This window comes from Arvicola amphibius, chromosome 2 (genome assembly GCF_903992535.2).
Source record: "Arvicola amphibius chromosome 2, mArvAmp1.2, whole genome shotgun sequence".
In the NCBI taxonomy this organism is placed as follows: Eukaryota; Metazoa; Chordata; class Mammalia; order Rodentia; family Cricetidae; genus Arvicola; species Arvicola amphibius.
Genome location: NC_052048.2, coordinates 31328455 through 31343074, shown reverse-complemented (window position 1 = coordinate 31343074; position 14620 = coordinate 31328455). Strand labels below are relative to the sequence as shown.

The window sequence follows — 14620 nt, the reverse complement described above, 5'->3', positions numbered from 1 at the left end:
GGCTGGCTCGAGGAAGGTGGGGCTTGACCAGTGTCCCTGCATCAGGCCTTAATTCCCTGACCTCATTTGGTCTCAGTGTGAGCTGAGCTCAGTGCTCACAACCCCACAACTTGTCTGCTTCCCGTCTTCCCCAGGGAAGTTACAAATTCACTGATGAGATATGTCCCATGACTGTGATAAGATACCACAACCAACAGCAACTCATGGAAAAAGGAGTTGGTTTTGGTTTATGGTTCCAAAAGGAGACACCATGATGGTGGAAGAGGCAGGATGAATGGTAGCCAGAGCAAAAAGCTAAGAGATCACATCTTCAACCATGAATACAAAGTAGAGAAAGCAGCCTGGAAGTGACAGGATGCTGTAAACTTTCAGGGATAACTACCAGTGATGTACTTCCTCCAGCAAAGCTCCCTCTCCTCAAGGTCCAGTAACCTCCCAGACAACACCGCTAACCACGGACCAAGTGTTCGAATACTTGAGTCTGTGGGTCTCATTGCTCATTCAAATTATTCCAGTAACTTAGACCAGTTACAGCTTTTAGAAGCTCCCACTAATGCTCCTACCACCGGTCCCAAACTTCTCCCACTACCACTGAGTTCACCATTCCGTAGCCCCTGTCCCCAGTTCTGTCACCTGTTATCAGTGCACAGACAGCCAGGAGTCAGCTTCTGCAGAACTGCCCTGACTCCTTCAAAAATCCAGAGAGGGCAATGAAAAGTTCTTTGTAACTTGCACAGTGCTGGGACTGACCCAGGTTTGTGCCCATGTTAGGCAAGCACACGACCACTGACATATTCCCCCAGAAGTCTTTGTATTTTTTATTTTGAGCTAGGGTCCAGCTTAGCCTTGAATTCATGCTGTAGCCCAGACAATTATCAAATTTGGGGACCTTCTTGCCTTAGCTTCCCATGTAGTTGGTCCTCCAGATCTGAGATACCAATAACTCTTTATTCATGGTTATGAGCTTTTCTTCCCTCCAGGAGACAGTGGGAGCTTTCCCTTTGTCTTCCTTCTCTTTGCCAGCCCTCTGCAGTTCATAATCCTGACTCTAGGTGGCAGTAGCCCCTTCAGATCCCACCTCAGTCCTGGGGTCCAAGCAGAAGGTCAGCTCACAACTGAGTCTGAAGTCAGAATGCAGCCTAATTAGCTGAGCAATTTGCAGCGTAAGTCAGCAGAGAAGCCCCAGGGCAGACACAGTGTCTGAGACGCATTCCTATTTCCTGATCAAGGCGAATGTTTGCAGTCTCTTTCGTGCTGCAGCCTGAGGTCATGCGGTCCAGACATTTGGCTTCTCCTCCTTCCCCTTCATTCCTTCTGACCTTTCTTCTTATCCCCCCTGCTTTGCCTCAGATGCACCAATGGATCTAGTCAGAGCAAGAGATCAAGTGTCCCCCTGAATAAAGACGCTTCTGTGCCCACTGGCTGGACATTGGCCTCACTGTCCGTACCCCGTTGGGCCACAGCCTGACTTTCTTACAAATGTGTGAAGGGTCAGAATGAAAAGCGCTCAGACAGACCATCGAGTCCAGTGGACTGTTGTACAGAAGTCGACTGTGTCCCAAGGACAGAGGCATGGGAAGGGTGAGCATTTATTGGTCACCTGCTGTTTGTAAGTCCTATCTATGCTGGTTGTCTTGTGACTCTGACTACTTCGTCTAATAATCCTAGGGAGGGCAGTTTTATCTACTTCACAGGAGAGGAAAATATATTTCAGATAGAAAAGCATTTGTTACTTTTGGATGTGATGATGACCGAATAGCTAACAGAAACAATTTTTGGGGGGATCTATTTTGGCTCATGGTTTCAGAGGGTTCACACCATCATGGTGGGGAGATCACAGTAGAGAAGAGCAGTTCATGACAAGCCAGAAAGGACAGAAAGTAGCACTCAACTGGCTCCCTCTGTTCCCCTTTTCTCCCTTCTCACCCTGCCCCCAATAAGACTGTGTCACTTACACTAGGGCACATCTTCTCCCTTAAGTTAGTCCTCTCTGGAAATACCCTCACAGGTATACCCATTGGTGTACTTAACATCTGCTAGGTGACTTAAAACCAGCCAGGGTGTCTTGAAGATTAGCCGTAACATTAGGACCACACGGTTAGCTCCAGGATGAGGGCAGGACATTTGACTCATGAGTCTATTATGTGGGTCAATATGTGTCAAGGCCCAGAGAGCTGAACAAACACAGCTTAGGAGACTGAGTCTGTTGTTGTCCCATGACTTCTCATCAGCAAGGGAGCAGCCCTGTCTACTGAGAGGCTGCGAAGATGTGGCCGTGGAGCTGGCTATAAAAAAAAGTACATGCATTTCTCTGATGACTAAGGATGTTGAGCATTTCCTTAAGTGTCTTTCAGCCATTTTAGATTCCTCTTTTGAGAGAAAACCGTAGAGCTCAATAAAAATCAATAAAAAAAAATACATGCACTCTCAGAAAGATAAATTCTTCCTCCTTATCAGTTCCCTGCCAATAACTCCTCAGTAAGCCACTGATTGAACTAAGTGGTTGTCAAATAAGAAGCCACGAAGGAGGGAGGGGATGTGTTGTGGGGACTATGGGAGGAGTCAGAGGGGCAATGGGGGTGGATGTGATCACATCTCATTGCCACATGTATGACATTCTCGAGAATAAAGACAGTTTATCTTTGAAAGGACACACAAAGGCACTGCTTCTCACTTAGTGTGCACTTAAGACAGTGTGCCATCACTTCCTAGTCTGTGCTTGTCTAGCCCGGGGGCATCAGAGTTCATCCATATGGAGGAAGGGCTTTGGCACACACCCGTGGTGGGGCCTTGGTCTTCAATGCTGCATGTGGCTCTGAGATTATCTGAGAGGCACCTATAACTGCTCTTGCATGCCACCATGTGCCAGCCAGCATGTCTACCCATCTCAGAGCGGGTACTGGCTGGTCCCCTAGCTCACTGTGACAAGGGTCATAGGTGTTTGGACTTGAACTGTTCTCCTACGGGGCCACAGATAAACTCCTGCCCTCCTGCTAATGGCCATGACTGGCATGGGCTCCAGAGAGAAGGGCTCTCGTATACTAAGGCACTCCACTCTTTGTTTTTATTATCCTCCGTGATACCTGAATGCTGCAGAATGCAGACAGGATGGAAGTTTATTTATCTTTCTGGGTCTGATGGCAAAGGCTCCTCCTGCTTCCTAGGGAGGGAAAGACAGAGCAAGGGTCTCACCTCAGATCTCTCTGCTTCTTGTCAAGCTACTGATGCCGTCAGAGAGGACCCCACCTTCAGGAATTTACCAGGTTCCACCCATCCTCCTACGACCCATCCATAAATACCTCTAAGTCTGAAGAATTAGGTTTCAGCATTAGCTTTGGAGGTTCCACATGCCCAGACTGCTGCCCAGATTCAGCATTACAGTTGGGGCACCAAGAACTCACTGGGCATACATGAGCTGCTGACTCTCTTCTTGGCTGTAGGAAACTTGCTGACCATCTTATCTGAAAGCCTGAGACTCCTTATAATTCTGTTTACCGCAAGACAAACAATTACGTATTCCCAGTTGTTCTTGGGCAGCTTGGAGTCAGGCCGCTGCCCAGTTCTGCATGCCTGGACATGAAGATGAATTTTCAAGGACACCCGCCTCACACATGGGCGCTTGTCGCGGTCCAGACATTGAATGAAAGGAAACTGGATCACAATGCCAGTGTGAGAATGCATGGGCCTTCAATGCTGAAGGACCCGAGAGGCTTAGGGATGTAGTCTGCCTTCTGGGGCAGGAGCTCCAGACACAGGCCGAGGGGACTATGGGGGGAGGACGCTGTCCTCTGCATCTCCCAGAGGATCACACAGTTTTCTTTTTGGCTCGCTTGTCCTGCCTCCATCTGTCCATCCAGTGCTATCGGTTAAGTCCAGGGTGATGACCAAACTGAAGATGGTCTGAGGAGCAAACCCAGATACGGCCTTGACCTAGGAACTTTCTGTCTGTTTTGAGAACAGGTCCAAGACACGAGAGATGGGGTGAAGCCAGGCAAGGCCTTCTGGCCTCAGAGCTTCAATTCCAAAGCATTGGCAACATTGTGGAAGGGATTTTAGGAAACAACGGAGACTTGCTTATGCTGTCAAGTGGATGAGTTAGAAGGCTTATGGAGGCTGGAGGCAGGGAGGATGCTGATACTGGCAAGTGTAATCAAAGCAATAAAATGTAGATGGTGAAGTTGAGAACAGAGTGGCAGATAAAGGAAAACCCTGAAGGCTGGAGCCTGGAGGAGAGCCCTGGCAGAGACCCCTGGAAGAAGACCCTTGGGGGACAGCCCTGGAGGACAGCCCTGGAGGCTAGGGTGCAAACCTGTCCCTCAGAGTACCTGTTCAACTTCCCACTGAGTGTGAATAAGCAGCCTCTTATGCTGGCTCTGGGCATTCATTCCAACCCTGCCGTTACACCAGTGAGTCCTGAAGACGCCAGGTAACATGGATGATGAGAGGCAGAGCCAAGATTCCTTAGGCCTCTTGAGAACAACACTGGGGCCTGCCCCTATTCCTTTTTGTGTTCTTAGACCAGAAGGCTAAAGTGGGTAATTTATAAGCAATGATCATTTGTTTGACTTGTGGTTCCAAAGGCTGGAAAGTCAAAAGCATAAATTTTGGCATCTAAAGAAGAGTGGCTTCTTGCTGCGTCATCTGTTGACAGGCAGCGGAAGGAGATGAACTCCATAAGGGAGAGGACAAGAGAGGCTCAGCTTGCTGAAAATGTTTATTTTTATTCTATGTGTATGAGCGTTTTGCCTGCATGTATGTATATGCACCGCATGTATGTCTGGTACCTGTTGAGGCAAGGAGAGCATAGGACACTGGGTCTATCTCCTGGAGTTGGAGACAGTTGTGAGCCACCATGTGGGTGCTGGGAATTGACCCCAAATCTTCTGGAAAAGCAGCAGTGCTCTTAACCATCTTTCCAAACTTCTACTTGTTTGTGCAACAATCCTATCCCTCATTAAGGATCCGAACCCAATCTCAGAGGCCCAGTGACCTCTCATTGGCTCCCGCATTCCAATGCTGATGTAGTCCTGAACATTGGAGAAAACACAGCGTGCACTCTGGACAGCACTCATTGGTGGACAGCCTGCCAAGTTCAGGGGTACTGCGGCTTGCTCGGGAGAGAAGAGAGGAGAGTTCCCAGATCTCCAGTTTCTAGTGAAGTTGGAGACCCAAGACTCTTGGAAGGGGTGGAGAAAGTGAGGAAGAGCCGACAAAGCAAGAAGAGGTGGGGTACCCTCGGGCTTTGCCTCTTCTTTCACCATTTCAGCAAAGTCAGGAGGGCAGGGAATCTGAGCATGCGCCTGGGGCAGGGCAGGTACTGAGAGGGAAGCCTGAGCCCCGGCTTCTATCTGCAGCCCAGCCAATATGCTTCTTCTTCCTGGCACTAAGGGCTCAGTTCAAAAGTCAAGGCTCCTCCTTCCAGCTCTTGGTCCTGGACGTCAGACTACTCTTCAGGCTTTCTGGCTGGCACTGACTCCCTGCAGCGCTTCCCTTCCCAGCTCTTCTCTCTGCTTCTCTTCTGCCCACACAAGCTTCAATGCTCCCTTTGTAAGAGCAGCTGCAGCCTGGGGGCTCGACCACTCCCTATCTGCTGTCCCTTCTGTGAGTTTCCTGGGATAAACTTGACTTCCATAGTGGGGTGCTAACAGCTTCTTCTGTAATTTATGCCCCAGTACTCTGGCTGCCTGGTTTCTGGATTTTTTTTTCTTTTTTCTTTTTTTTTATTTTTTTTTTTATTTTTTTTTGGCTTCTAGGAACCCCAACCAAGAAAAAGTGCAGAACCAACTTTTGATGAGCTGGCCATGTTACACAGGAGAACACAGGTCCAGGTACATCCCAGGAAATTCACTCAGCAATTCCCTCACATCTTTTGTCCTGCCCATTATGCCTGGAACTCAAGGGTACCTTTCTGAAAGACACTGGACTTTAGTCCGTGACTTTTTATGTCCCAGACGTGGCCCAACTGTATTCTCTGCATCCAGGCTAGATGTGGTGGGACAGGAGAGCTGCTCTGAATCGGCTGGGCTTGTGTGGTCAGTAGGATCCCGGCCCCAGTAGATATCACCGGACAGATCCTGATGTTCTGGCTCCTAGGTCTCCCCCAGCCCGCTGTTCGGGCATCAGAGCAGTGGAAGTATAGGCTGGATTTTGGTCTTTCCCCAGATTCTTACTCATCAACAAAGAATGTGATTCTTTGAATGTGAGGGTCTTAAAAGGGCTAATTAAGTCAAAATGAGGTAATTTAAGCGGGCCCTAACCTTTCTCACAAGATGGTGGCATAGTGTCAAGTGCTTACATATTCATGGAGAGGGAGGGGAGAAAGGGAATGGGAGAAGGGGCTGCAGCAGGAAAGTACATCTATCAGCTTCATGTACAGGCTTCCCATGCTTGCAGTACATTCTGTTGACCAGGATCAAGTTACTACATCTGGAGGGGAGGAGAACTAGACTCCACCTTCTGACGGGAGTGTCAGGTATGTTCTCCATACATATGTGTGCAGTGTGTGCTCATGTATGCCTATTTGCATTGGTGTTTGCACACCTATGTGTGTGTGTGTGTGTGTGTGTGTACACGTGAATGTGCATGTGGAGGCCCAAGGCACATTGGCCTCTTGGGTATCTTCCTTGAGATTCTACTACAAAGATACTTGCTCAGCCATGTTCATTGTCTTTTTATTCACAATAACTAGGAAGAGGAAACAATCATAATGGCCTTTAATTGATGAATGGATAAAGAAAATGTAGAAGAATATTTCCTCCCCATTCACCAGTTCCCAAATAAACAACATGGAGAATTAATAAAATTATAAATGCTCCACCAATGGCTCAGGCTTGTTAGGAGTAAACTCTTACATTTTAAATTAACCCATATTTTTTATCTATGTTTTGCCACGTGTCTTGGTACCTTTTTTCAGTATGGTATGCCTATCTTGTCTCTCTGTATTTGCTCCTGACTCCAGACCCTACCATTCGGCGTCCCATCATTCTTGGTTTGGCCCTCCTGCTTAACTTTATCCTGTTCAGCTATTGGCCAGCCAGCTTCTTTATTAAACCAATTACAGTGACATATGTTCACACAGTGTAAAGGGATACTCCTCAAGAAACTATGGTACATATGTACACGGGGGATTCAATTCAGCTGTAAAAAAAAAAATAAAATCAGGAAACCTGCAGGTAAATAAATAGAAAACACACTGAAGTGAACTATGCCAGACCCATAAAGACAAACATCACATGTCTTCTCTCATTTGTGACTCCTAACTTTGAAACATGTAACCTGGAGTCATTACAGAAATCAGGAAATAGGGATGTGGAGGATGAGCTCGGACAGGGGAAAACAGGATACAGGAACTATGAAGGGGGACATGGGAAAGATGGGGAGGAGGCTTTAACTGGGAAGGGGGGAGGGAAAGCAATACAGAGGTGGGGGTAAGGAACATTAAGGATGTTTGGAAAAGCAGTAAGAAATCATACTCTATTTGCCTAAAATTATGATATACATAAAAATCGAATCCTTGCAGAAGCTTCTTTCTGCTGCAGATGGAGTTTTGCAGAAAGCGACTGATCAGAATGCAGAGAACAAGCAACCGTGGGTGCCAAACCCAAACTGATACAATGCAGCACCTACACCTAAGGCTCAGGGACCACCATCATGAAGAAGGGGATGGAATGACTGTAAGAGCCAGGACAGCTCCTATGAAAATGTGTGTTCTACATATGACAGGGAAGCTGCGTGGATGAGCTCTCCATTTTACGGCTGCCTAACAAAACCCGAGCAACGGCACCAGTTGAAATGGCAGCACGAATAGGGGCAATCTCACAAGGCCACCGTAGGTGAAGGGTTATAGGCAATTAATGGCTCCAAGAGAGGGAGAAGAGCCTTCCCCAGGAATGAGCCCCCTAATTGCTTATCCAATACCAACTCATCTGCTCTAAAACATAGACATATGAGTCAACAGGCTTGTGTTAATGTATTTATATGGATGCAGACATGTAACAATACTTATATTTTAGAAGGAGAAAAAAAGTCAACTCTAATTACTATTGAGCCTCATTCCTGATAGAAATATTTCTCTCTGCTGGGGAAATATTCATCATTTCTACCACTGACATGTGTCTCACTTAGCCTAAGAGTCTGTCAGCTCAGTGTGTGTGTGTGTGTGTGTGTGTGTGTGTGTATTACTTTGCACAGGCTATATGAGAGGACACTTTCCATAGCTGTACTGATCACCTTTGTTTCATTTGTCCAATTCTTCATGGGCTTTAGCGTGTCCCTTAGTGGGTAGAGTTATGTGTCCACCCTAGGCTTGGGTGGAGACTCCTTGCTGTACCTGGGTGCAGACAGCTCCCCTAAAGACATTATATTTTCTCAGGTGCCACAGGAGGGGCAGTGCAGGTTGGTGCAGTCTGCCCTGTCTTACCTGCTAGGTGCTCTCCAGTGTTGAGACTTTCTCTGCTACTTGCCTTCTCTCCTTCACTCCTCTTCTTGCCTCCTCTGGGGCCACCTATATGCTATTCTCGGGGGCCATAGATTTACATTGTTTCTTAGCTCCTAACTATATCACTTACAATTGCGTTCGAATGAAGAGCTACATTTACATGTGTTTTCCAGTGTGACAGCAAGCTCTGGGCAAGTAAGAACCATGTTACACTAATCTGTAATTACAACAACTTGAAGAGTGCCAGACACTTGCAGGAGCTTGAGACCTTTTCATTGAACAGAATTGACTTGAATATCCTGGTTGTCCAGATGTGTCTGATCAGAGTTGCTCCCTCCTGCTCTTTTGGATGGGTCTGGTTATTTGATTAAGGACAAATGAACATGAGTCTCTGTCTCACGGCAGCCTAGAAACACGATCTCAGATCTTTGAGAACTGGCAGAGCCCAGGGTGAGGGATAACGTCTTGAGTTGTCAGAATCTGGGAGGTAAAGGGATCAGATTTGGGCCTAGAAAGGAAGGTGTGGACAGGGCTGAAAAGCTGAACCATCCCCCGAGAGAGAACTAGAATACTGAATCAGAGTCAGCAGAAACCCAGAGTCAATGGGCATACTCACTAGTGACTTGGAGCCAGACTCCAGGGAGACACTGGATGTCTTCATCTTCTTTGGTCTAATTACACAAATTATGAGAGCTGATGGACCCATCTCTTCATGGGGAGCAGGCCATTGCCGGACATCCAGATTCTGGAAGATGATTGATTCCTAGCAGCTCACTCTGAGGCAAGCTCAAAAGGACAGCCAAGAGTTTAGGTGAGGATCAAGGAATTCGATGGATATTATGGAAAAATCTATGAAGTTAATCCTTAATTTTAAGATTTAATTCATCAGCTGTTTGGCCCTAGGATTTCTGATATTTGTTTTTTTTTTGTCTTTGGCTGGTTGTGGTAGGTGATATGGACTGCAGATGTGCCCCAAGTAGATGCTGTGAAGTTCACTGATCCATTGAGGAAAATGTTGTGCTGTGTCTGCCAAGAGTAATAACAAGGTTGGCCAGATTTCCTCCTTGCCCTTTCCTCCGAGCGTTATTAGTGTGGGGCTAGCTGTTTCTGTAATTTCTGGACTGTGCATGTCAATCCTGTCATCAGCTGAGGCGAGGGCCAGGGTTTCTGTTTTCTATGGCACACATTCATCTTATCCAAAGCCTGTATGGGGCAGGAAAAGGAAGCTCAGTAGTGTGGAGCTTGCTTTGTATTCTCAAAGGCTTACAATTGATATCCTGTACCACAAAACAATAACAAAAAAATCTCTAAATAAGGACAATAGCTAAAAACCTAAACAGCCCCCAAATAAGTCACATTGATCAGTGGCCTGGCCCCAGCGACATGGAAGATTGTCAGCAGGGTGCACTATTTATTAAAAACAGATAAAAAAGAAAACAAACAAAACAAACAAAACAACAGCAACAAAAACCTGAGTGCTGAAGTATTTGTGTATGACCAAAGTACATCGATTAAGTTGTATTTGTGTATGACTGAAGTACATCTATTAAATGACCTACAATACTTCTTAGTGTAAATGGCATGTAGTTGGCTGTCATGTGCTCCTGTTTGGGGAACAATGATGGAAGGAGCACAGGTGAACATATTTAGCACAGAGGGAGATTTTTTGAATGGTTTTGAGCTCATTGTGTTTACACACAAATGAAATGAAGTGGCTAGTTCTAAGTTTAGATTTAAAAACTAAGTTGCCTAGAGGGCGTTCCCTTTCAATATCATGTGGCAATGTGGTGTAAAACATTTCAACACTCGTTGCCAAATAATGAATATTTTTCTAATACAATTTTCACGGAGCTTAATCAGATTATTTTGCGAAAGAATAGTGAAATTATTGGATTCAAGTTGACGTAGATTGTTTAAGATAAACATTGAGCTCCTTGGTGTAGATGTAGGTGAGCTGGATAATGTGTAAGCCACAGAGACTGACAACTCCACCTTGATTCTATTTTCAGGGTAAAAAGTTAACTATTGGGGAGAATTAGAATTCTCCCTTTAGAATATACTCTGAAAAGTTTATGAAAACATTTTGTAATAAAAATATTCATGAATTCATGTTTTTCCTATTTCCATCTGTCTAAATCACTAAAAAGAATTGCATTAGAATAGTTTTTCCTGTTCAAGCTTTAAAAAAAAATTTGATAGAGATTTACATACAATTGTTAAGAACAATACACTGAGATCTCATATATTCTGTGGCCAGGTACTATTATAGTTGAATAAGTTCTGATATATTCAGAATGTCACTTGGGCACTGTATCAATATCAGGAAAAAGGCAATAATTCAACAGACTCAGTCATTCCTTTACCATGGGGTCCCTAGGGTTGCCACCCTTACTTTTTCTCTTGCCCCCATCCTGCCTTACCCCTTGGAATCTACTGTTCTGTTCCTCCACTCTGCAGTTTTATTATCCCATGTTTGCTCTACAATAATGGCTCTCATATTGATATTTTCACTTATGTTTGCATATTCAGTTTCACCACATTTACCCCATTTCTCTCTTTTGTGTCCCTGTCCCCTTTCTGTCGGTCCCTATTCTCTACCCAGTAGTCCTGTTCTTCTTTCATGGCACACACACACACACACACACACACACACACACACACACACACAAATGCACACACGCATGCACAAATGCACATATGCATACACAGACACACACGCATGTACACACACGCGCATGCATGCACACACAAACTCCACATGTGAGAAAAAATGTGATCTTTATGAGTCTCGTGTTTTCATTGCACATGATGATCTTCAGTTTCATTCACTTTTATTGCAAATAATTTCTTCTTTATGACTAAGTAAAACTGCATCCCTCTGTCACTGTCTCTCACAGAGAGAAACGAGAGGAGAGAGAGAAGAGAGAGTATTTTCTTCATTGCTTGTCTGTTCACAGGCGCTTGGGCTGGCATTACAGCTTACTGCTGTGGAACTCTGTAATATGCATGGGTGTGAAGGTGGCACCATTGACAGCTGACTTGGATTCCTCCAGGTATTGTCTTAGTTAGGGTTTCTGTTGCTGTAATAAAACACTACAATAGCCCTGGGTGGAGGGGGAGGGCCTTGGACTTTCCACGGGGCAGGGCACTCTGACTTCTCTTAGGACTGGAGAGCGAGGGGGAGGGGAAGTGGGGGGAGTGGGAGGGAAATGGGAGGATGGGAGGAGGAGGTGGAAAATTTTAATTAATAAATTAAAAAAACAACAACAAAAGCAAAAAACAAACAAATAAAAAACCAAAAAAAAAAAAAAAAAAACCTTGGGAAAGAAAAGGTTTTCCTCCCAAACTACAATCCCTCATTAAAGGAAGTCAGGGCAGGAACTCCAGCACAGCGCATGGGGAAACATTACACACTGGCATGCTCCACACAGGTTGCTCACTCTACTTTCTTATAGAACTCAGGACTGCTTGCCCAACCTGGACACCATCCACAGAGGGCTGAGCTTTCCCACATCGATCGTCAATTACGAAAATGCCTAACAGAGTTACCTATAGGCCAACCTTCCAGAGCCGTTTTCTCAGCTTCCCAAATGACTCTAGTTTGTGTTAAGTTGGCCCAAAACTAACCAACACAGGTGTCCTCCCAGGAATGGTAGAGCTGTACGATTTGGTAGTTCTGACTGTAGTTTATTGAAGAACCTCCACAATAATTTCCACAGTGACCACATTAATGTTTATCCCCACTAGCCGGACATCACATGGTTCCTCCCCACACCAATCTCCATATCTCTATTGTCATTTCTTGTCATTCTTTCTTGGCGGGGAGGGGGTGGTGGTGACAGTCTGAGATGAGATAGTATCTCACAGCAGTTTTTATTTGCAGTTCCCTTTTACGGGTAAGATGGTTGATCAGTTTTTAATGTATTCTTTGGACACTTTAACCTGTAGTTGTTTTATTAGCTCTTTTGAATCTTTTGTTCTTTGGGGGCCCCCACCCAACTCCTAAATAAATGATATGGAGTCTTATTCTTACTTCTGAATGCCTGAACTTAGCTTGCTTTTCTTAAACTATCCCATCTATCTTTTGCCTCTGGGTTTTTACCCGTCTCTGTTTCTGCATACCTTCCTTTACTTCTTACTCTGGGACTTGCTGTGTAACTGGATGGCTGGCTCCTGGAGTCTGCTCCTCCTCCTCTTTCTCTCATTCTTTGATCTTTTCTTTCCAGATTTCTCCTCCTATTTATTCTCTCTGCCTGCCAACCGTGCTTATCCTTTCTCCTGCCCTGCTATTGGCCATTCCGCTCTTTATTAGACAGTCAGATGTTAAGGCAGGCACAGTAACACAGCTTCAGAGTTAAGTAAATGCCACATAAAAGAATACAACACATTTCTGCATCATTAAACAAATATTCCACAGTATAAACAAATGTAACACATCTTAAAATAATATTCAACAATATTTACTTATTTTGAAAGCTATTTGTTCAACTCATTTGCCTCCTATTTATTGATTGGAAAATTTAGGATTTGGGGGATTCAATGTTTTTGTTTGTTTGTTTTTGAGACAGGGTTTCAAGCTCAGTCTGGTATCAAACTCTTTAAGAATGCCATGAAGGACTGATCCTCCTGACTCTAACTCCCAAATGCTCAGAGTACAGGTATGTACTACCATGCCTGTCTAGTATTTTTAGTTTTGAATATTAATATCCTGTCAGATAGATAGCTGTCAATAGTTTCTCCCATTCTTCACTGTTGCTTTCTGTGTTGTGCAGAAGCCTTTTAATTTCATATCACCCCAATCTTTTAATTCTTGCTGTTATTTTCTTGGCTACTGTAGTCATATTCAGTAAATTTCCTAGTCTATAATTTTGATATTGCTGTATAAATGGGGTAGCACAGAATATTTAGAGATTGTCTGATTCCACTCAGCACATTTCCTTGGAGACCTCTCTATTGACACAAGCACGGTAAACTGCCCTGCTGATAACGACTAGCTGCTTCTCCCAGTTACTCAAAGAGGGCTGCTTTATATTCCTGCCTCTATCAACGCCTTTCCTTCCCTGTTCTCTAGCTATGTTGTCTGGATCCTGTGCTGTTTGCATTCTCGGGAGATCGGCTCTTTACCATTTGACAGCTATGGTCATTGTCATCTTGACAATTACTGATAATTATTTTTATCTGAAGTTTACTTTTGCTTTCTTGATGAATGTTTGTGTCAGATACGAACACATCTGCTTTCTAATCGGGTGTGTGCAAAGTGAAAACGGCAGCCGAGTAATACATCTGCTCATGTTTGGGGGCGATCCCCCTCCTGCTCAGGGATGCCTGGTTGGCCTCAGCTTGGGCACTTAAATTCTTCTTAGTCACCTTTCCCAGTTTCCCTCTGGGGAGTCAGTCTGCCTTTCTTTTCTTTTTTCCTATTGCCTTTCCAACTAGATTTTTTGTTTGAATTTTGGCATTTTCACACGTGTATATGATGAATTGTGATTTTGTTCCCCTCACACATCCTCTTGTTTCCCCTCTTCGTCTTGCTCATCCTGTTCTTTTCCCCAACTAGTCCCCTGCTAGTGTGTCTCTGTGTGAGTATGTGTGTGTGCATGCACGTGTGTGTGTATGTGTGTGTGTGTGTATGCATGTGTGTGCGTGCATGTGGAGTGTGCGCTACTGTGTGTTCACAGTTGTAGTAGTCATATCACATCCAGAAGACAACATTTCAGAGCACTTCTCCCTGCCCTCTGACCGTCACAATCTTTCCATACCCCCTTCCTTAATTTGTTCTGGGCCTTGAAGGAGGTGATGTGGGTGTCTCATTTATGGCAGAAAACACCACAGCTGTCTGTTCTCAGCACTGTGACCAGTTAGGAGTACACCAAAAAGAAACTTCTCTGACAAGGGAGGCTGAAAGGAGAACATAAATATTTAGAAGGCAATTTGACCACATGTCCATTTAGTAAAACAGTAAATTCCCCACTAAGACCTGTTACCTACCCAATAATAGGCTTTTGACTAGATTCACAGTACCAGGCATGGATCCTCTCTCAGAGAGGGGCTTTAACTTCTGTCAGAAAGTACTTGGATTCTCTGTGGTGGTTTGAAAGAAAATGGCCCCCATAAGGCATGGCACTATTAGAGGTGTGACGTTGTTGCAGTAGGTATGGCCTAGTTGGAGGAAGTGTGTCACTG

The 14620-nt window shown here is 44.9% G+C and overlaps 1 long non-coding RNA gene across 2 annotated transcripts; it reads left to right on the top strand.

Annotated features, from left to right (window-relative positions):
- Positions 1 to 5115: 5115 nt before the first annotated feature.
- LOC119808245 lies at positions 5116 to 11472 on the top strand. Of its 2 annotated transcripts, none has more exons than XR_005284407.1 (6): positions 5116 to 5224; positions 5754 to 5822; positions 6377 to 6472; positions 9161 to 9248; positions 9387 to 9483; positions 11395 to 11472. It is a non-coding gene; the product is annotated as an uncharacterized LOC119808245 (long non-coding RNA). The 2 variants fall into 2 exon arrangements; XR_005284408.1 differs by lacking the exon at positions 5116 to 5224 and adding an exon at positions 5498 to 5601.
- Positions 11473 to 14620: the final 3148 nt, after the last annotated feature.